The 20,614-nt window shown below is 47.3% G+C and overlaps 1 protein-coding gene across 2 annotated transcripts in view; it reads right to left on the reverse strand.

Annotated features, from left to right (window-relative positions):
- SLC1A2 (solute carrier family 1 member 2) overlaps window positions 1-20,614 on the reverse strand; it is a 132,403-nt gene that overhangs the window by 97,409 nt on the left and 14,380 nt on the right. Inside the window, exon 1 of one of the 2 annotated variants that reach the window (XM_082748957.1) lies at window positions 14,900-15,237. The exons of the other annotated variant lie outside the window; for it this stretch is intronic. The gene's annotated coding sequence lies outside the window, so the exon portion shown is untranslated. Of the gene's footprint in view, window positions 1-14,899; window positions 15,238-20,614 lie in introns of those variants that run through there. 2 annotated transcript variants of the gene reach the window in all.

Genomic DNA, 20,614 nt, shown 5'->3' on the forward strand with positions numbered 1-20,614 from the left:
GGAGGCTGTAATGAATGTTTTATACTAACCTGTTGTGCCACCTTCCCATTTCTCCTTTTTCTCCAGGAGTATGGTGAGTTCCTTCTTCCCATCGCCCCTCCCTGCCCACCCCCACCCTACCCAAGATTTCTGACCTGACCGTAATCTCCTCTCCAGGAATGCACTGGCCCCCTAGCGCCGCAGCCAGCTCTGTCTTCCATCCCGGTCCTGCTGTACCTCAGAGGAAAATCTGTCAGGTGCTTTAAAGTTTACCTAGCCCATGTTCTGATGTCAAAGGAGTAACACACTGTCCTACTGACTGTTGTCAGTTGGCTGGAAAGCTCAAGGTCGCTAAGTGTTTATTTGAATGTTGCATAATTATGGGAGTCAAAGACCGCATCAGGATCATCTTGGCTCTCGGATGTCCCTTTCCTCTCCTTAAGCAAGAACTACAGCAGCTTCCATGTAGTTCTCCCAACAGATTGCCCACAGAGCCCTGAGCCAGTTGCTGAGTTACCCGACGATCCTTTCTCGGCTACCTCCTCGCCGCCATCTTCCAGCCTTGTAGGCACCCATGACCACTAACAACTTCATCCCTGGCAGCCTTGCTCCCGGACATTTAACCCAGACCCATCAAAGTACTGGGTCTTTAATTTCTAGTTGCCAATGTAAATGAAAGAAACCTACTCCTTTTAAGGTCCAGAGATATTCTGGCCTTCCAATCCTTTCTCTATGCTTAAATTCTAAACATTCTACAGCTTAATTTATTCATGGGTTTTGTTGAGGAACCTCTATTTTGTCTTCTAATTAAACATAAATTGGAAGATCGACTTGTTTTGAGATAGATTTGAATACCAGTCCCCAAGTCCCCTCCAGTGGCATCCATGGACAAGAGTGCCATTTCTCAATTCATGAATTAGGTGTTGCTGGGCAGATTATTTAACAACTCTGAGCCTCAAATATGTCATTCAAAATAGTAATAATAATAGTAATAATACTATCTCATAGGATTGTTGTGAAAATTAAATGAGTCAGCATACATATAAATGCATGCAACACATGGTAACTATGATTATTTATTATCACCATTATTGATTGGTCCCACAAATATTTCTTTTTTTTTTTTTTTTAATTTTTCTTAGGTACCCTCCACACCCAGCAGGGAGCCCAACATGGGACTTGAACTCATGTCCCTGAGATCAAAACCTGAGCCGAGATCAAGAGACAGTTATTCAACCAACTGAGCCACCCAGGCTCCCCATCCCGTGAATATTTCTTAGGCAAAGCAGTCATTGCCTTTATGAGCCTTTAATGTCCTCTGAACAGCCCTGCTATTGAGAGCTGCCAGCAGAGTCCACAGCAAGATCTCAGCTCTCCTCGGAACCTGGACTACTATGTTGACGTCCTTCTAGTTGCCACACCTACATCCTGTCTTGGTGACATTTATCCCCGTAGGATAGTAACACTGACTAACCTTCATGGAGGACTCCCTATGTGCCGGGCCCATTCGAAGGGGGGGCCTTCCAGGTGTCTGGCCTGTTTATATCCTTCCACAACTCCAGAGAGCAGGCACGACTATGACTCCCCTCTCTTCCTTTCAGGAGAAGGCACAGAGAGGCTGGGTAACTTGCCCAAGTTCACACAGTGGCTCAATGGCAGAGCTCGGACTCCAGCCCTGCTGCTGTGCCCATGGCCGCCCTACAGCCCTGTCTCTCCCTGGAGTTACTACCTCAGTAGAAACGGCACACCACGAGGCACGAATATGTGACAAGGGATGAGAAGGAGGGGAGGTGGGGGTGGGCTTGGGGGAGGCACGGCGGGTACAAGTCTGTCTCCAGAGAGTCATGAGGAGCAAACAACCAACCACTCAATTAGTCAGACGTAGCCGGCGCAGCGCTCCCATTCTGCCTCAGAATGTTCTGAGGCTGCTGCAGCCCTGGGGATGTCTGAGGGGGAGGCAGGCCGCGGGCTGTTCCTTGGCAGCGAGGAAGGGGGCCCAGCTGGAGCATGGGACACGCTAACGAGAACAAGGCTGCGACAGAGACCGCTTCTTCTGGGTTGCCAAGAGTTTGGGTCATTTGTAAAACAGGGGCTCGTCAGAGAGTTTCAGACAAATTCGGGATCCAGAACCAGAGGGCCCCTGAGGATGCCTTTCAGGCGGTAGGGCCGCAGGATGCCAGTCCCCACGGGGGCATCTCCCACAGATCTCACTGCACTTGCATGGGACCAGCAGAAGAACCAGCCCTCCGGGCACGCCCCTGGCCAGCGCTCTGGGCTGAGAGCTCCCAGCCCCGCTCTGCACAGGGCTCTCATCTCCACCTTATAGACACGGCCGCGAGAGGGAGAGTGCGATGCCCCAGGACGCAGGGCTGCCCAGGCCTGGAACCAGGGCCCGAGCTGAAGAGATCCGAGAAACCCCAGCCATGGTCTCGGCCCCTAGTAGGCCCCCTTTGAACAAGAGGAACACCCCCATCTTTCCTTCCTTCTGCTCCCTCCGACACCAAGAGCACCATGGGTGTCCCCGACCCTAAGGGAGAGGAGACAAAGGCCTGGCTGTTCTGGGGCCGGTGTGCAGGAGGCTGGCCTCTGGGGGGGCCGTGGGTGGCCATGGGTGGGAGCCGTAGGGGAAGATAAGCAGCTGAAAGTTCCCCTTTGTGTTGCTCTCACGGACGTTTCTGGAAGGGGTCAGTTGGGGGTGAGTCCTCATTTGCCCAAGTCGACGTGCACTGAGAAGCCAGCTCAGATACTGTGGTTAAAAATAAATCTCCACTCACCCTCTTATTAATATTCTGTATGTGTGTTAAGGACCTTCCGCCAACAGGGAGAAAAGTTCATTTACCCAGAATGGCTAACTTGGCTCTGAAAATCTGGTGAAAGGAACTCGATAACAAAACCCTTGATCTCTTTAGAAATTATAGGGAAACGCCAGGCACTGGACAATCCAACAAGGCAATTTCTTACTAGGATGGTCTGCTGGCATTTGAGTACCACTCACAAGCTGTACATATTTCTCTGTACCTCAGTTTCTCCTTATGCAAAATGGAGATAATCACAGTACCTGTTGTACTCATAGGTTAATATACACAGACCCCTAAGTCCGACGGTGCCTGGAGCACAGCATGCATTCGATACAAGTGAGCTATTCTGCAAATTCAATCTATTTTGTAATAATTGCAGTCATGACCGTCATTTATGCTTACTATGTGCCAGGGGCAGGGTTGAGAGCCTGCAGGCATCACACAGTTGAGTCCTCCAGACAATCCCATGATTATATATATAATGGTATTATAATACAATATAATATAATATATAATATATAATGGTTTTATATATAATATAATATATAATGGTATTATATATAATGTAATATATAATGGTATATATAATATAATATATATAATGGTATATATAATGTAATATAATATATATAATGGTATTATACCCATTATATTATTATAATATTATATAGCATAACATAAATATATATATACACATATATATGTATATAATGGTATTATGCCCATCTTACAGGTGGGAAAATGAGAAAATGGAGTCAGAGATGTCTCCACCCAGTGGATGACACAGCAGGACTGAGACCAGATCCAGCCGAACTCACAAGCAACACTTTGTAGTTTCATTGTCTGGTTGGTGCCAGACCATGAGGCTGGCAAGAGAGAAAACCTGCTGATCCCCATGTAACTCATGTAGAAACTGAGGCAGAGAGGCTAATAACGAAAGTGTGTCCAGTTTCTTTGTGTGACACTGCGCTGAGAATAACACAGTGGATGGGACAAGAAATGAAGCCAACGGAGACTAGAAATCCCCAGTCTTCTCTCTTGACCAAGATAATAGAGCAATGGCCTTTCTGGTCTCTCTCAGGGGGACCTGTATCTGTGCCACTGAGGACCTCCTCTAAGAGCTGCAAAGCCCTTGGCATTGCTCCTCGCACACGATCGAGCACGTGGTAAGCTGGTTTAATTACTGTCCTGCAGCCCCACTTTGAGCGTGAGAGGACCCTGTGGTCAGCACTTCCCAGCAGCTATTCCAGCATTCCCAAGTCACTCCGGTCGTCAGACTGTATTCACCTTCCGTGTACGGTGATGACTCGCCTGGAAAACGCTTCATCCTTCAAAACCTTGCTCAAGCAGCCCCCTGGGTGGCTCAGTCGGTGGAGCATCCGGCTCTTGATTTTGACTCGTGAAATCGAGCCCGCATCAGGCTCTGAGCTCAGCACGGAGTCTGCTTGTCCTTCTCCCTCTGATCTTCATCCCCCCACACTCTTCCCTCAAATAAATAAAATCTTTTTTTTTAAAGATTTTATTTATTTATTTGACAGAGAGAGATCACAAGTAGGCAGAGAGGCAGGCAGAGAGAGAGGAAGGGAAGCAGTCTCCTTGCCGAGTAGAGAGTCCGATGCAGGGCTTGATCCCAGGACCCTGGGATCATGACTCAAGCTGAAGGCAGAGGCTTCAACCCACTGAGCCACCCAGGTGCTCTGCAATAAATAAAATCTTTAAAACAAACAAACAAAAAAACCCTTGCTTAGCTATCTCTGACTCCATACAGCCTTCCCTGACCATCCGTTCCCCTCAGCAGAACAGACGGCTCCCACTCCTGCTCTATTTCTGGATTCTTTACATAGTTTGAACCACTCCAACACAAGGTCCTCCATTAGGCTGTGAGTTACTCTATCCAGGAACCCACAATTTATTTCAGTTATTTGGGATTTAGCAACGCGTGTATGATCTATGTCTGGGGTTCTCCACGGGAGCAGTTTTGCACCCTAGGAGACATGTGACAATGTCTAGAGGCACTTCTCATTGTCACAACTAGTGGTGGGAGGTGGTACCAGAACCTCGTGGGCACAGTCCACAAATGCTGTTAAATACCCCACAATGCACAAGACAGCCCTTCCAGGGCAAAGAATTATCCAGCCCAAGATGTCAGTGATGCTGAGGTCAGGCTCCTGGTCTACCTCGGTGGTGGCTCTCGGCCTTACCCACACTGCTGACTGAAGAGTTTGCCACACACCTACACAGGGCTCACGACCTGCAGCAACTTGTGCTTTGGTCCCCAGATATTTGCGACACCTCTGAAGGAAGAGTATACCTCCCTCATCCCTAAACACATGATTTGCCTTGCAGTTACCTTTGGCCAATGGCATGACAGCATGTGGCAGATGCTCGGGGTGGCCCCGCCCACCTTTCTCACTCCAGCACCTTCCACCTGCCAGCCACTGCGTCTCTGTGCCTGTGGCCTTTCTCAGAAGCTAGCAGGCTTCTCTGCCCCCACGCAGGCCGGAAGTGCTGGGGAATTAAAACCCTCAGTCGATGATGGGCACGTTTGGATGTGTAAATATACCAGCTCCCTTATTCAACTGAGCTTGTGATTTGTCCCATCTCTGTGAATTTCTCCCATGGGATTAAACAGGAGTTGCCCACACTGGTAGCAGACTTGACACCCTGCCTTCTCCTGGCTGCCTTCCACTTCCCCACTTCTAGGATCTAGAATCTTCTCCTAGGAACCCAGACCAACACAGAATAGAAGGAACATATGATCCCTCCCAGAAGCAGCATCGAGAACCTTCTCATAGTTCTGCCATGGCTCTTCTCCTCTCTCTGCTACAAGAGAGGGACAACCCAGGTCGGGGCTGCATCTTCTGCCAGGGTCCCGCATGGGGGATACAGGGAGGACACCTGCAACCGGTGTCCTGCAACCAGATGTAACAGAAACAAGAAGGAGACTTTGTAGCTGCAAGCCACAGAGATTTGGGGCTTGTTATTACAGAAACATAACCTGGTGAGAGCTGACTGATACAGGGCCTGTCACTCCTGGGGGACCTTTCTGACTGACTCTGTCATGGGAGACCCAGGCTATCTACCTTCCAAATGGTACTTGTCTGAGGGCAAAATCGTACAGCATAGCCTGGGTCTCCTTGAACTGGGAGATGATTATTTACTTTTTTCTCTTCCTCTGTAGCTCGCAGGGCCTTGTGCAGGGCCAAGAGACAGTTGAAAGCACTAGTCACACAGTGGCTAGGCGACCTCGGGGAAAATCCCTTCCCCTCATCTGGAGCTGCCCCCTTCATTGCAAAATCTGACCCTGAGAACCATGCTCCATTCCCGGCACTCGCCCTCTGATTCACCGAGGACCACCGCCAACTTCATTTTCTCCATCCCCTACTGGATCCATCAGCCTCGAGAACAAGCGAAGTCCAGGCCCAAACTCTCAAGGGAAAGTCTGTCTCATCCACTTTGCAAATGGCTCATTTCTTTTCTCCTACTCCCATGTCAGAAGCGAGAGTTGCCCTCCCCCTTCCCTCGGTCCATGACATTTATTGCGTGTGCACCACGTGCTATCAGGCATCAGGCTGGACCGTCCTCACGGTCTGTCACAGCATTTCCCACGCCCGGGTCACTCACAGAGGCCACACAGCTATTTTTGCCATATCTGAATGCCATCTCGGCTATCCGTTACTTACTAGTGCTTAACGCTAACCAATCCTTTGTCCTTAAACGTGTGCATCCCTAGAGGAATTTCTGCATTACTTCAATCCATGGAAAACCAGTAGCACCGACAACTAGAAGTTGGGGTCACGAAAATGCGCATGACCAAGAACACGTTCAATGACTTTTAACTAGGTCTGCTTGCTGAGTCTTCTGCCGCCTGCCCCCTCTCTGTTTAAAAGGGAGGTTGAGGGGCGCCTGGGTGGCTCAGTCGGTTAAGCATCCAACTCTCAATCTCAGCTCAGCTCAGGTCTTGATCTCAGGGTCGTGGGTTCAAGCCCCGCACTGGGCTCCACACTAAGCATGCTGTGTACACACACACACACACACACACACAAATTTAAAGGGAAGTTGAAAGGTTTGGGGTCAGCAGCAAAACACAGCAGCACCTGTTTAAGCCTTGTCTTAATCAAAAAGGTTTAAAGAATTCAAAAAGGAAATGACCCTCTCACCATATGATGTGACATCCCTGAATTTGCCATCAGTGCTCCTCTAGTCATCTCCTGTGCCCCCTGAAATCATCTCTCATTTCATGGAGCACCCAGCTCACCCCTGTGGTGAGGCTCTATCGTCTGCCTGGATCCTGACCACATGGGGCTCAGTTACCGAGAGCACAGATCTTCTAGCCGGCCAGGCATGGGTTTGAGTCCTGCTGCACCATGCCCTCACTGGGTGGCAAAGTCAGCAAACCTCAGCCCTTGGTCTCCCGAGGATCGGTCTCATTCCCTCACCCGCCCTGTTGTACAACTACAGTGGCCGATGGCTACTGAGTCACAGTCTACAACTTCGGAGCAAACACAGCCGCCTGGTCTCCTGAGAAGCTAGATTTGAACCTGTGACCTTGTTTCTCTTAGTCCCAGCAAATCAGTCCCAGAATATGGCAAAGATGCCTAGCAATCTTTGCAAAGGAAGACTCCGTGACCTCACTTGAGGGCTTTCGGAGAGGCACCATGTCAATGACGCCGGAGGCATCACTTCTGTAGTTTTAATTCTTTACCGAATTGTCAGAAGTCCAATGAGCTCCCTTAATGTGCCCAACTTCTTGCTAATGAAAGGACACTTAAGCAAGTATCCCCTGGGAGATGCCAATGCAGAGTCTCAGGTCCCACTTTGTGAGGAAGGTGCCCTTAGGGCTCCATTCTACAGATGAAGAAACTGAGGCTTGGAGGATTTCAGGAACTTGCCTGAGTTCATTAGCACCTGGGAGCTGGGGATGAAAGCCCAGGCAGTCTGGCTAGAGCACCCGGACTCTGCCTAGGACGTCTCCCCGCCTTACAGCGCGGTCAGAGATTCAGGCCTGCGGGGTCTAGAAGCACCGGGACCCATCAAAGCAGCACCTAGGCTGTGCCCGGGGCTTGGCGAAGGCCTCCTCGCATGCACAGTGGCTGGCACAGAGCGCAGGGCAACACGAAGGGCCTCCAGTCACAGAATGAGGGAAAGGGCGTCCCGGGACCAGAGAACAAAATGCTGGCCACCTCCCGCCTTGTCCCTCCTGCAGCTGTCCTTCTGCACTCTTTTCTCCTTGAATCCCTTCTTTCAGCCCTCGAGGCCCAAGGCCAAGGACTGCCATTTCCATAACAGCCCCTTCTCAGTTGGGCAGACCCAGCAGGGGGGCCAGTCACAAGGACCTGGACCAGACTGTGCCACACGACAAATCCCAGGGACCCAGCATGGGGACAGGAAGCAGCTGGTCTGGGGCAGGCATGAGGCCAGCCTGTGGGTGAGGGCAAGAAGCCCGAAAAACCAGGGGGAGAGAAGAAAAGCAAAGGTTGGAGGTACCAGGGGAAACTAAGCAGAAGAAAAGTGAAAACACCAGAAACTGAGTAGATTGGAAATAGATAAGAGGACAGGAGGCTCAGCTGTATCAAGGTAGGGGGCTGTGGGTGATCCCATCGGCTATGCGGGGGGCTATAGGGCCAAAACAGCATGGGTAGAGGGTACACTGGTCTGGGGACTGGGCCAGTTGCCCACCGCTCAAATGTGCAGAGCACCAGGTCCGTGAACAAATACTGAGAAGCTGCGTCCCAGAATCATGTGAACCAGGAGCCACAGAAATCAGATCATGGGATTAATAATAGCTAAAGTTTACTGAGCATTAACTCTAAGCCAGGCACTTTGCTAAGTGCTTTACACAGATGATCTTATTTAACCCCTGCAGAAACCCTCTGAGACCCCTTGTGGCCACGGGCCTACTAAGCAAGAATCTGGGTTCCAAAGCCAGGCTGGGTTTGAATCCCGACTGCTCTATATCTTAGCTCTGTGATCTCGGGCAAGCTACTTAAACTTTCTGCTTCTCAGTTTCCTCATCTGTAAAATGGGATCATGCAAATAGTTATGTCACACAGATGTGATGAGGATTAAATAGAACAATAGGGCTAACATTTACAGTGGTGACTCACAGAATGTTTAAGCCTCGGTCAACTTAACGGTAATAATTACTAACATTAGCCCTTTTAGAGATAATAATAATAATAATGATAAAGCACAGAGAGCTAAGTAAATTTTTAAGTGTGGGGATGGGAATTAAGCCCAGCCAGTCCTTCTAGAGAAGCTGGGTGTACAATCCAACTGCCTCACTGCCTTGTGTGAATTCAGAGGAACAAGGTGAAGACAGGATGCCACCAGGGGATGTAGAACAAAAGGGGCAGAAAAGCAGAGGACAGAAAGGGCATCTGGATGCAACAAGCACACAGCCAGGAGACCCTGGAGACTGAACTTGCATGTGGCCCTGGCAGGCCAGATTCAACATCCTACCATGGAAACAGGTTTTCTAGATGGGACATGAAGACTGTGTTCCCAAACCCCAGGGCACTGCTGCAAACTCATCACTGTGGTCAGAGCCATGCCTGAATGTGCAGATCTGAGGAGTGACATCAGGAGGTCACTGGACCCGGACTTGGGGTGGGGTTCCTGAGGATGCAGCCATGGTAACAGCTAAGAGATGCTCAGTGATCACTCTGTGCAAGGCATTGCTCTAGGTACGTTGTGCCTTAACTCACTTAATCTTCACCCGCACCCTAAGAAATCAATTCTAGATCATTCCCATTTTGTAGGTGAGCACATCAAGGCACAGAGAGGTCAAGTAACATTCACAAGGTCACACAGCAAGCAGGTAAGTCTCAGAGCCAGGAATGGAACTCGGGTCCTCTGGCTCTGAAGACTATATTCTTAACCTCCAGGATCTATAATACCCAGCCAGGCTAGTCTCAGAAATGAGTCGATAATTTCTTAGGACTTGAAGTTTCCATTTTTGTCACTGGATCCCCAGCCTGGACACCAAAGTATATGCAGAACAGTCAACTAAAAGGCTAGGAATGGAGAAACTATTAGATGATCCCAAATTGAGAGGCGTGTTACAAAGTAACCAATCAGTCCTCTTCAAAAATGTCAAGGTCATGAGAGACAAGGAAAGACCTAAGCAACGGTCACTGGGGAGGAGAAGAGAACTGAGTGCATTGTGGGACCCTGAACTGGATCCCAGAACAGAGAGAGGACCTTAGTGGGAAAACTAGGAAAATCCAAAATAGTTCTATGCTAACTGTATTGGAGCAGAGTTAATTTCTCGATTTTAACCAATGTTCTGTGGTTGTGTGAAATGTGACCATTACAGGAAGCCAAGAGAGGGGCACCTGGGAACTTTCTGTCTTACTTCTGCAATTCTTCTTTTAAGTCTAAAATTATCTTAAAAAAATTTTTTTAATTCAGTGTTGAAAAAACAAACTAAACTTTCAAAACCACTGACATTCTGTTTAGAAACTAACGCATTGATCTTTATAATTATATTATTTCCCCCTATTTGTGCAAATAAGTATTCATCTTGATTCGGCATCAGCTCTGTTTTAAATTGTGAATAACAACAGCCACCCAAAAAGCTGGCAGCACTTCGATTTCGGAGCCTGGGTCTGCTTCAGAAGAACAGATTACTTCCATGTGCTTGAAGATGTGACTCTATTGTCTTTCTCTAGGACTCAAATCCTCAGCGATGCTATTCTACAAATTTATTCGACCCCCACACGTCGAGGGCCGCTGGCCAGGAAAGGCTTGGATCACTTGGAAGCTGAAGGAACTACTTTGCAGGCAGGAGTGAGCTTCCAGAAACGTGGCAGGTTTGGCACACATGGGCCAACTGGCAGGCCAGAGAGACATAAGGGTCTTCATGAGGGTCATAAGGGCTGGCAGCCAACGGGGTAAAGAAGAAACAAAGGCATGGTTCCCGCCAGCTATGTGCAGCAAGGCGGTAAACATTCTTCCTGCATTAGCTCATTTAATCCTCTCCACACTACCAACCAGATGCTCTACATCCGTGGCTCCATTTGATCAATATCAAAGGGGCGTGGTGACAGCTCTGTATGCAAATGAGGCAGCTGTGGCCCAGAAAGGTGGCCTAATCAAAAGGCTAAGTAGCCACACCAGAATGTAAGCCCAGATCTTCTAGATGGGCGAAGCCCAGGCTCCCTCCATTCTTCCTGCATCCAAGGAATGCTGGTTTAAAAAAAAAAAATGCATGGTTCAAAAAAAAAAAAAAATCATCCAGCAGCTAAGACGACATGAACCTCCTCTCAGGGACCCCTGAAAAGTAACCCTCAAAGACAGGTTAGAGCGGGCATATTCATGCAGGTTTTGCCCCATCCCAATGATCGTGCCTGTCACGTTTATCAAATCCAGATCATCTAGACCCCGGACAAGCAGAGTAGTTTCTGCTTGTTGGTTGGTCTGTTTTGTTTTGTTTGTTCTGCTTGTTTTTTTTTTTTTTAAGATTTTATTTATTTATTTGTCAGAGAGCGAGCGAGCAAGAGCGAGCACAGGCAGAGTGGAAGGCAGAGTCAGAGGGAGAAGCAGGCTCCCTGCGGAGCAAGGAGCCCGATGTGGGACTCGATCCCAGGACGCTGGGATCATGACCTGAGCCGAAGGCAGCTGCTTAACCAACTGAGCCACCCAGGCGTCCCTTGTTCTGCTTGTTTTCTTTGTTTTTTTGACCTCAGTCATCTATTTTGGAGATCCACATGATCTTAATTATCTAGGAAACTGCAAACATCCCTTCCCTTTATTCCAAGGTGGGCTTTTCTTTAAGAAACCCGGGTTCCCTCCTGCACTGTTAGTGGGAATGCAAGCTGGTGCAGCCACTCTGGAAAACAGCATGGAGGCTCCTCAAAAAGTTGAAAACAGAGCTACCCTACAACCCAGCAATCACACTACTGGGCATTTACCCCGAAGATACAAATGTAGTGATCCAAAGGGGTCCGTGCACCCGAATGTTTATAGCAACAATGTCCACAATAGCCAAACTATGGAAAGAATCTAGATGTCCATCAACAGATGAATGGACAAAGAAGATGTGGTATATATATACACAACAGAATACTATGCAGCCATCAAAAGAAATGAAATCTTGCCATTTGCAATGACGTGGATGGAACTAGAGGGTATTATGCTAAGCAAAATAAGTCAATCAGAGAAAGACAATTATCATATGAGCTCACTGATGTGAGGAATGTGAGAAACAAGACAGAGGATCATAAGGGAAGGGAGGGAAAATGAAACAACATGAAATCAGAGAGGGAGACAAACTGTAAGAGACTTAATCTCAGGAAACAAACTGAGGGTTGCTGGGGGTGTGGAGTCAGATAGGGTGGCTGGGCGATAGACATTGGAGAGGTATGTGCTATGGTGAAGGCTGTGAATTGTGTAAGACAGATGAGTCACAGATCTGTACCCCTGAAACAAATTATACATTATATGTTAATTTTAAAAAAAAAAGAAGAAGAAGAAAAGAAACCCAGTTCCCAGGCTGTTTCATGACATGGGTATTTCTAAATGAAAACACCTGTGCAGGGGCGCACGAAACCAGCATTGCAATTGGAAGTTCCCTTAGTCATTTCAGCCAGAAGAACAAAGCCACACGGAACCAGGCAAACTCCCCTCCATCCAACCCGAGTCCACTGATTTCACACTTGGAAATATAATCAGTAATACCCCTGCCTCCAATCCCCAAAACACATTCCAGTCCTGGTTTAGGATTTCACAGTCTGGAAGGAAAAAGCAATACGTGAATTTAGGAAAGGACAGATTCCCCAGATCCTAAGACGCAGGCTCGAGGGGAAGGGACCTGATGCCTTTGCATAGTATTACTTCAGGGACTGATTATCCTGAAACGCTGTTTGGATGATGACACGCAGGACACTCGGGGGGCACTGCCTCCGGGGAAGACCGCAGTCTTAAAGCAGCTCTCTGCTGCCTATCACACATCTTCGCCCAAAAACAGAGGAAAGGCCACAAAATGAGGACATTAATGCTGACGGAGCCGAAGAGGTTTAAGGTTGTCAGACACCCAGCAGGGTTTGGGAAAAATCTTTCTCTCCAAAACAGCTCCCCTTTCCCACTTGGCGTGGGCCACGTGTGTCTTTATGAGCAGCTCTTAACAGTCCACTTCTTTTCCATGAAGTTTAATCACTTAGCATAAAACAAGAAGCTCTCAAATGTGTTTGAGAAGAGTGGGGGCTGGGGGTGGAGGACAAAAGGGGTCTTTCTGGGGTGCCTGGGTGGCTCAGTGGGTTAAGCCGCTGCCTTCGGCTCAGGTCATGATCTCAGGGTCCTAGGATCGAGTCCCGCATCGGGCTCTCTGCTCAGCAGGGAGCCTGCTTCCCTCTCTCTCTCTCTCTCTCTCTCTGCCTGCTTCTCCATCTACTTGTGATTTCTCTCTGTCAAATAAATAAATAAAATCTTAAAAAAAAATTTAAAAAAAGGGGTCTTTCTCTGTAACAGAATCTCTTGATGGGACTGAGAAATGGCATGTTTTAGATTTACAGCTCCCCAAACCCACAAGAGTGTGAAAGGCAAGCGTGTGTCCAACAATGCACACAACCTGTGGTTCTCTTCAATACTATTGTGTGCAAAGTCAGGTCTGAGGGGCACATTTACAAGTTGCTTTTGGGAAGGGTGCATAGCCAGCCTGGCTTATTGCAGCTGTGGAAGGAGCAGGGGAGGATGGAGGGAGAAATCCATAGCCCCATTCTTTGTGGATTAAGTGTATTAGGATCTGTGACACAGAGTACAGCCCAGTGCACAGAAGGCGCCATAGAAATGTTAGCTTTTGGGGCGCCTGGGTGGCTCAGTGGGTTAAAGCCTCTGCCTTCGGCTCAGGTCATGATCTCAGGGTCCTGGGATCGAGCCTGCATAGGGCTCTCTGCTCGGCAGGGAGCCTGCTTCCCCCCCTCTCTCTGCCTGCCTCTCTGCCTACTTGTAATCTCTCCCTCTCTATGTCAAATAAATTAATAAAATCTTAAAAAAAGAAATGTCAGCTCTTGTTACAGCTGCTGCTATTATTACTAACACTGTGATTACAGCTGCCCAGATTCACAAAACTAGTCAAAGCTTCTGCCACATTTAGGAATTTCCTCTGAAATAAACAATGCAGGTTTGTTTTTGTTTTTTGTTTTGGGTTTGTTTTTTTTTTTTTTTTTAAAGAAGGCAGACATGGAATCTTAGATGAGCAAACTCCCACCCACAAAGAGCAAACTCCCACCCACAAAGAGCCTGTGACATGTTCCTTGGTAGAGACCACCTAACAATTTGGGAGCTTAGAAGCCTTCACTTTAGGCTTGAGAAGGTGCCAAAGACTTTCCTGGAGAGCCAGTCCAGAGAGAGACATTTGATCGCATTTTCCAATGAGAAGCATATGTCCAGAGTACATACGCTTCCTCCACTCATGTATGGATGGAAACAATGCTGAGTACATTCTGTCCCAAGAACTTACTCATGCTTACCCTGCAAGGCTTAACTTTTTAATTTAAATCCCAGAATCCTGCCATAAAACCAGCCAGCTGAAAGGTTGCTCTGAGAGCGACTTCTGGGCAATCTATTCATCGCGTGGCAGTCCCCAATAGCTAAAACAAATGTTCCCTGTAGTGCACATATCCATAGAGTTGGTAAAAAGCTGTGTGTTTTCTTTCACCTTTCCATGATGATCACGAGGGACATCTAATAGATTCCACTGAAGCACAATAGCAAAAGACTTCACTTGCATGCTTACTTTGGGTTCAGGTTCATTACCTTGTTAAGGAGACATCTGACTTCTGCAGGCAATCTTTAAAAGGTCACATCTGCAATGACTCACATATTTTCATAACCCATCGAATGTTATCATTTAATCCCTTGGCCAGGTTTCAAAAAACTCAAGTGCTCATGGGTTTGATAAGACAACCAGCACCAGGCAGGTCCCCAAACTCTTAGACACAGGCCAGGTGGCGCCAACTCGGCTCCATAAAATGGGACACCCTCCTTGACACAAGAAAGACCTCGGTTCCCTGGAGAGCCCAGCTGCACCTAAGACTTCCACAGAAAGGAGACCGATTTTTGCTTCGCCTTTGAAAAACCACCCCGGGTTGTGGCCCTGGGGCTCATCTGTAAGCACTAACCTTCTCTGGATCTGGTCCGCAGGCCTCTTCACGGATACATACGTGAGCGTTATTCTAGGTGACCTCCTGTTAAAGAGTTTTATTTTAAATCCCAGCTAATCTTTGCAGCTCCCTGGACTGGTCTGATCTCTTGACACATCCTAGTTCAGGTCTATACCAAGCGGCGAACACAGTGGGACCAAGCCTGGTGTCTGTCTCCCTCTTTCCCTTTCCTCCAGTCAATTCTGTTGCATCATTAACCTTTTCTTTCTCCTCTGCATCAACAGCAGCATAGGTGAGCCAAAAGGAAAAGTAAAAAATAAAGGACAGAGCCCTGTGAGCCGATGGCTCTCCCCACAGCAGCGGTGTTAAGGCAATTTAGAGACCTGGCCGGCGGGATGAGCCCACGCCTGCGCACACAGCGCCTCGCTGTTTGTTTGAGTGCCTCTGGGTATTTTTAGAGTCTGCAGGGAGACGTTAAGCGGCACGTTAAGCGGCACGGGGTGGCTGGTATGCTACTAATGACACCCTGAGCTTCCAGAAGCAGGCTTCACAGCAACCGCGGAAGCCGAGGTGATGAAAAGCAACACTTGTCTTTAAAATCACACAGACGTCGGGGTGTAGGTGGAAAAGACAAGAAAAAAAGTCGTGGATAAAAGCCGGGATTCAGCACAGCAGAGCGCAGGTGTAAGGCACCTAATTACGAGAGACGTCGGAGTTTGTAGAAGTCCTGTATTTCCTTTCCTTTTCCCTTCTTCTCTCCCTCCCTCCCTTCCTTTCCCCTCTTTTCTTGGCTTTTTTGTCTTCCAAGCATCCCACTGGGGACACCCTCCCCCCTTTTGTTGGCTCTGCAGATCTGGCCAGACAACCCATGGCCAGCCCAGGAATGGGGGTGCGACTCCAGCGACATCCAGCTCAAGAGATGGTTCCCTGGGCCTTTTCCTGGAAGCAGCAGAAATGAGGCACTTGTTATCTCTGGGGTCATTACCTGAGAGGATGCTGTAAGCCTCGGGCTGCCAGACACGTTGGTGCCTGAAACAAAGATGCCCAAGAAGGCCCAGCCAAGAGATGGGAAGGGGAAACAGCGTTTCAATAGCAGCATGTGAGCCCCGGATCGTGCTCTGTCTGTGACCACTGACTCCCTAGAAATCCCAGGGACTTGAGCCAATAAAGTTTCCCCCTTCTTTCCCTTTGAGGAAAGCCCCCCAAAGAATCTTAATACAGAGCGAGCTCTAAATGTAATTTTTTAAAAAAACACCAGAGGAATGTTGAAGTAGAAGCCATAAGCCTCTCCAGTCATGCCCACCCTATTGTTGAAGCAGACACCAGCCCCTCAGCAGAGGCCCCCAAACTCTCCTCATTTGCCTCAGAAAGCAGAAGGGAAATTCCAAGACAAGCCTCCCTTGAGCTTCAGGAAGATAAAGTGTAACATTCATTCCTCATAAATGTCACATGGCACCTTTTAAATTCTTATCTTTCCCAAAAAAGCAGAACGGTTTGCATGGTCATCAACAGTGTGCAAGCACTGACCCCACATAATCCCCTCCCCCCACCGAGTGATGTTGATGCTGACAAACCTACGAACATGGTATAGTCCACTGCCTTGCACAAAGCAGCCAACACACAGTTGTTAAACTTTTGCTCACACAATCCGATTAAAGATTCACAACTACTTTGTGAAGCAAGAACTAAAACGTGCCCATTTTACAGATGAAGATACTGAGGCTCAGAAAGACTGAATAACTCATGTGAGATCACACAGCAACTCAAAAGGAAAGTCAGGCTTCAGACTCAGCTCTCTATAGCTGCAAAGTCACCCACTGGGAATGGGCCCCTTCCATGGAGTCGTCTGTTGCTTGACAGACCTTTACCTCCATTTACCTCACACTGTGTTTTCCCTCCTGGCCTGTCAGTCTCTCTGTATTTCCATGTCTGCAAAGTTCCTGTTCAACCTGTTCTGTTGTCTTCCTGATCCTCATGTGTTTGATGTTCCGTCATCCCACTGGGTGATTCTTCAAGAGGGGTGAGAAGAGGCAACCAGACCAGCTATGTCTTGGTTTCGTTAACCTTTGCTGGAATCATGAATCCATTTGTCGGGAAGAAGATGTCCTATAATTCCAAAAGCCCCAAATCATAAATCTTCCCATTTCTCTTAAAAAGCAGAAGAGGGGGGCACCTGGGTGGCTCAGTGGGTTAAGCCACTGCCTTCGGCTCAGGTCATGATCTCGGGGTCCTGGGATCGAGTCCCACATTGGGCTCTCTGCTCAGCAGGGAGCCTATTCCTCCTCTCTCTCTCTGCCTGCCTCTCTGCCTACTTGTGATCTCCCTCTGTCAAATAAATAAATAAAATCTTAAAAAAAAAAAAAGCAGAAGAGGAATGACTGGCTTATTGCATGCTTCAGACACTTATGGTGAGCATTTCCAGCTCTCTGGAAGTGAAAAGAACTTAGATGGTCCTTTTATACCTGATTCTGAAATCTGATTCTACTTTCTGCACCTAAACATGACAAAAGTTAAAATCCTCCAGCCACCTAAAGAAATTATCAAATGTATATGAAAAAAAAAGTATATACAAAGATGTGCAAGACAGTGTGGCTTATGACAATAAAACGTCAGAAGTAACCTAAATGCCCAACAAGAAGGGATTGGTGTCAATGTCTGGTGTAACTATGATTTCAAAACACGCAAGCCAATGAAGTCATGAGAGTTATATCGAAAAAGAATATAGTGGGAAAAAGAAAAAGAAAACCTGACATAATCCTCAATGGAAAGCGCAGACTGGAAAATGTAGATATCGACCAAAATAACAAATCGCACAGATTGAAAGGACATAAACTAAAATGAGAGCCAGAATGAGATGATGAGTGATTTTACTTTTTGTTTAGACTTTTGCCTTGTGCCTTCTGGACAGAAAGGTGTTTGTTGTTTGTTTTGCTTTGAGCAACGTTATTTTTCTAACCTGTGTTATGAAAGAGAGCAGACTGAAGAAAAAGATGACAAGGATTAAGGAGATAATGTCACTGGGGTCCTCGGAGAAAAGGAACCTATGAGCTGGGGGACGGAGCCCAGACTCGAGTCCACTGCTTGGGTCTGGATTCAGGCCCTGCAGCTCGCAGGCTACATACATGAGCTAGTTACTTAACTTCCTGCGCCTCACTTTCCCATCTAGAACAGGAGTGATAATAATCCTACCTCCCTCTTGGGGTCATTCTAAATGTCACATGAACATACATGAAGCATTTAAAACAATGCCTGGCGTAGGGTATGTTCTGTACACATTGTTGCTCTCTTAATGGTACAAACCACTTAAAAGTAAACACCCTATCTTACTTCTTTCTAACACCTATCAAAGGGCCTGATGCAGAGACTGTGCTTGATCAATATCTGTTGAATGTGCCCAGTTGGATTCCAGAGAGCAGTGCTAGTGTTTTGAGGCGTGGCCCGCATGATACCATCTCACTAGTGACATCTCCCTCTAGACCAGACCCATGGAGCTTCTTAGGGCTGAAGGGAAGGCAGCTGTCCAGTGGCATGTTTGGAGCACTGACAGTCAACGGGATAAAAGGGACCACTGACAGGCACCTGGATGGCTCAGTTGGCTGGGCATCTGTCTTGGACTCAGGTCATGATCCCAGGGTCTTAGGATTGAATCCCACATTGGGCTCCCTGCTCAGCAGGGAGTCTGATTCTCCCTCTAGCCCTCTACCCTGCTTGTGCTCTCTATTTCTCTCTCTCTCATGCTCTCTCTCTCTCAAATGAATAAATAAGATCTTTTTAAAAAGGGGGGGGGGGAGACCTTTGAGAAACTGTATTGCCACAACCCAATAAAGTTTAGTAATAACCCATCATCTTCCTCCACTGTCCCACTCAGGACTTATCTGGTTGCTTTAAAGAAAAAATGCACTCACACGAGACAAAAAAGGAGAACATGGTATTGTCAGGTACACAAATCTCATGGGATCCAAGAACAAGACATAAAAAACTAATAGAAGCTCTCTTGTTAAATGCAGTTTGGACCAGTGGTTGGATGACTGTTGAGCTGGGAATGATTCTTTGAAACAATAGAGTCATACCAGAAATATTTTAACAGAAATGTATTAAAACCTTTATTTGCCAAACTCTGGATGACCTCAGACCCCACGTGGGATATGATTTTTCTCATCCATGTGGCTTTTTTCCTGGTTTGTCCGAATTCTGATCTCATCCTTAGGATCCTGTGAGTTTTAGAAAAGTCATGTATAGATAAGTGAGTAGGCCCTTCCTCCTTCTCCAATAAGGAGGACCAACCCAGAGGCCATCTGCACAGCATCGGGGCATAACTCGAAATGACAACATGTGTTGCATCCAAGAATCCTGAGTCTCCGACAGTTTCAGCTTTGGGCGCAGTGGACTAGAGAACCCACATTCTTCACTGAAGCTAGCTTGCCTGCTGAGTTAGATGCATACTGGCCACTGTGACCCAACTTCTGGATGTTCAGATTTACCAACTTTAGGGAAGAAAAACAACATCCCAGAAGTCAGGCCATTTATCTACTGGTGCTACTGGAAAATTATACAAAGAACTGAGGACTTGAGCCACAGAATTGGGGGTTATGTAAAAGGATTTTTAAAACCTAATCACCTCTGAGAGTTTTGAAGGAGCAGGGGGTGGGAGGTTGGAGGAACCAGGAACCAGGTATTGGAGAGGGCACGATTGCATGGAGCACTGGGTGTGGTGCAAAAATAATGAATACTGTTACGCTGAAAAAATAAAAATAAAAATAGAAGTAGATCAAAGGCCATTAAAAAAAAAACCTAATCATCAACCTCATATTTTACATATGAAACAAGGAAAAAAGGCCTAGAGAGGTCAAGGTGATATGCCACAGCCAGGAAGCCCCCAGCTACAGAGTCTCAGGACAACATGGCTTTCCCTACGCTACTGAGAGCCAAACAGATAACTATCTGCTTACAGAAAGGCACTTGGTTAAATGTCCTGGAAATACGTGGTTTATACAAGGATAGCCACATACTGAAGGATTGACAAGTCATACCATATATGGGCCTCAGAGGAAACCAATGAGAGTGAAATAGAAATATGCAGAAATGAAAGCTCTTCCCTTCACCCCTTTCTAACTTATAACTTAGGCCAGTAAATCTCCCAGCTCAGGCCATCCCTGCCCTCCCCTGTATAAATTAGGAAGAAGACAGCTTGTTCAACAGACAAAAGTGGACTCACACTCGAGGGCCTACAATATGACAGATGTGTCACAGAGTGGTTCTCATTTCATCCTCATGACAACCTTGTTGGGAAAATATGATGGTCTCTCTTTCCTCAGATGAGCCCATTGAGGCTCAGAGAGGTTAGGCATTTCCCCCAAGGCCACACAGCTAGTCTGTTGGGTTCTAAAGCCCACAGTTTTCGAAGTGGTGTGCCTCCCATTATGGCTTCCCAGGCAGAGGACCCTGCAGAGGAGGATAACTGGCAGTGAAATGGTCTTTTCCCAACACCTTAAAGATCCACTGGCTAACAGATACAGAAAAAAATGTTCATCATCATTAGCTATCAAGGAAATCCAAATTGAAACCGCATTGAGATACCACCTTATACTAGTTAGAATGGCAAAGATTAACAAGGCAAGAAACAAAAGATGTTAGAGAGGATGTGGAGAAAGGGGAACCCTCTCACACTGGTGGTGGGAATGCAAGTTGTAGTAGCCACTTTGGAAAACACTGTGAAGATTCCTCAAAAAATTA

Source organism: Mustela nivalis (genome assembly GCF_964662115.1).
Source record: "Mustela nivalis genome assembly, chromosome: 9".
Lineage (NCBI taxonomy): Eukaryota > Metazoa > Chordata > Mammalia > Carnivora > Mustelidae > Mustela > Mustela nivalis.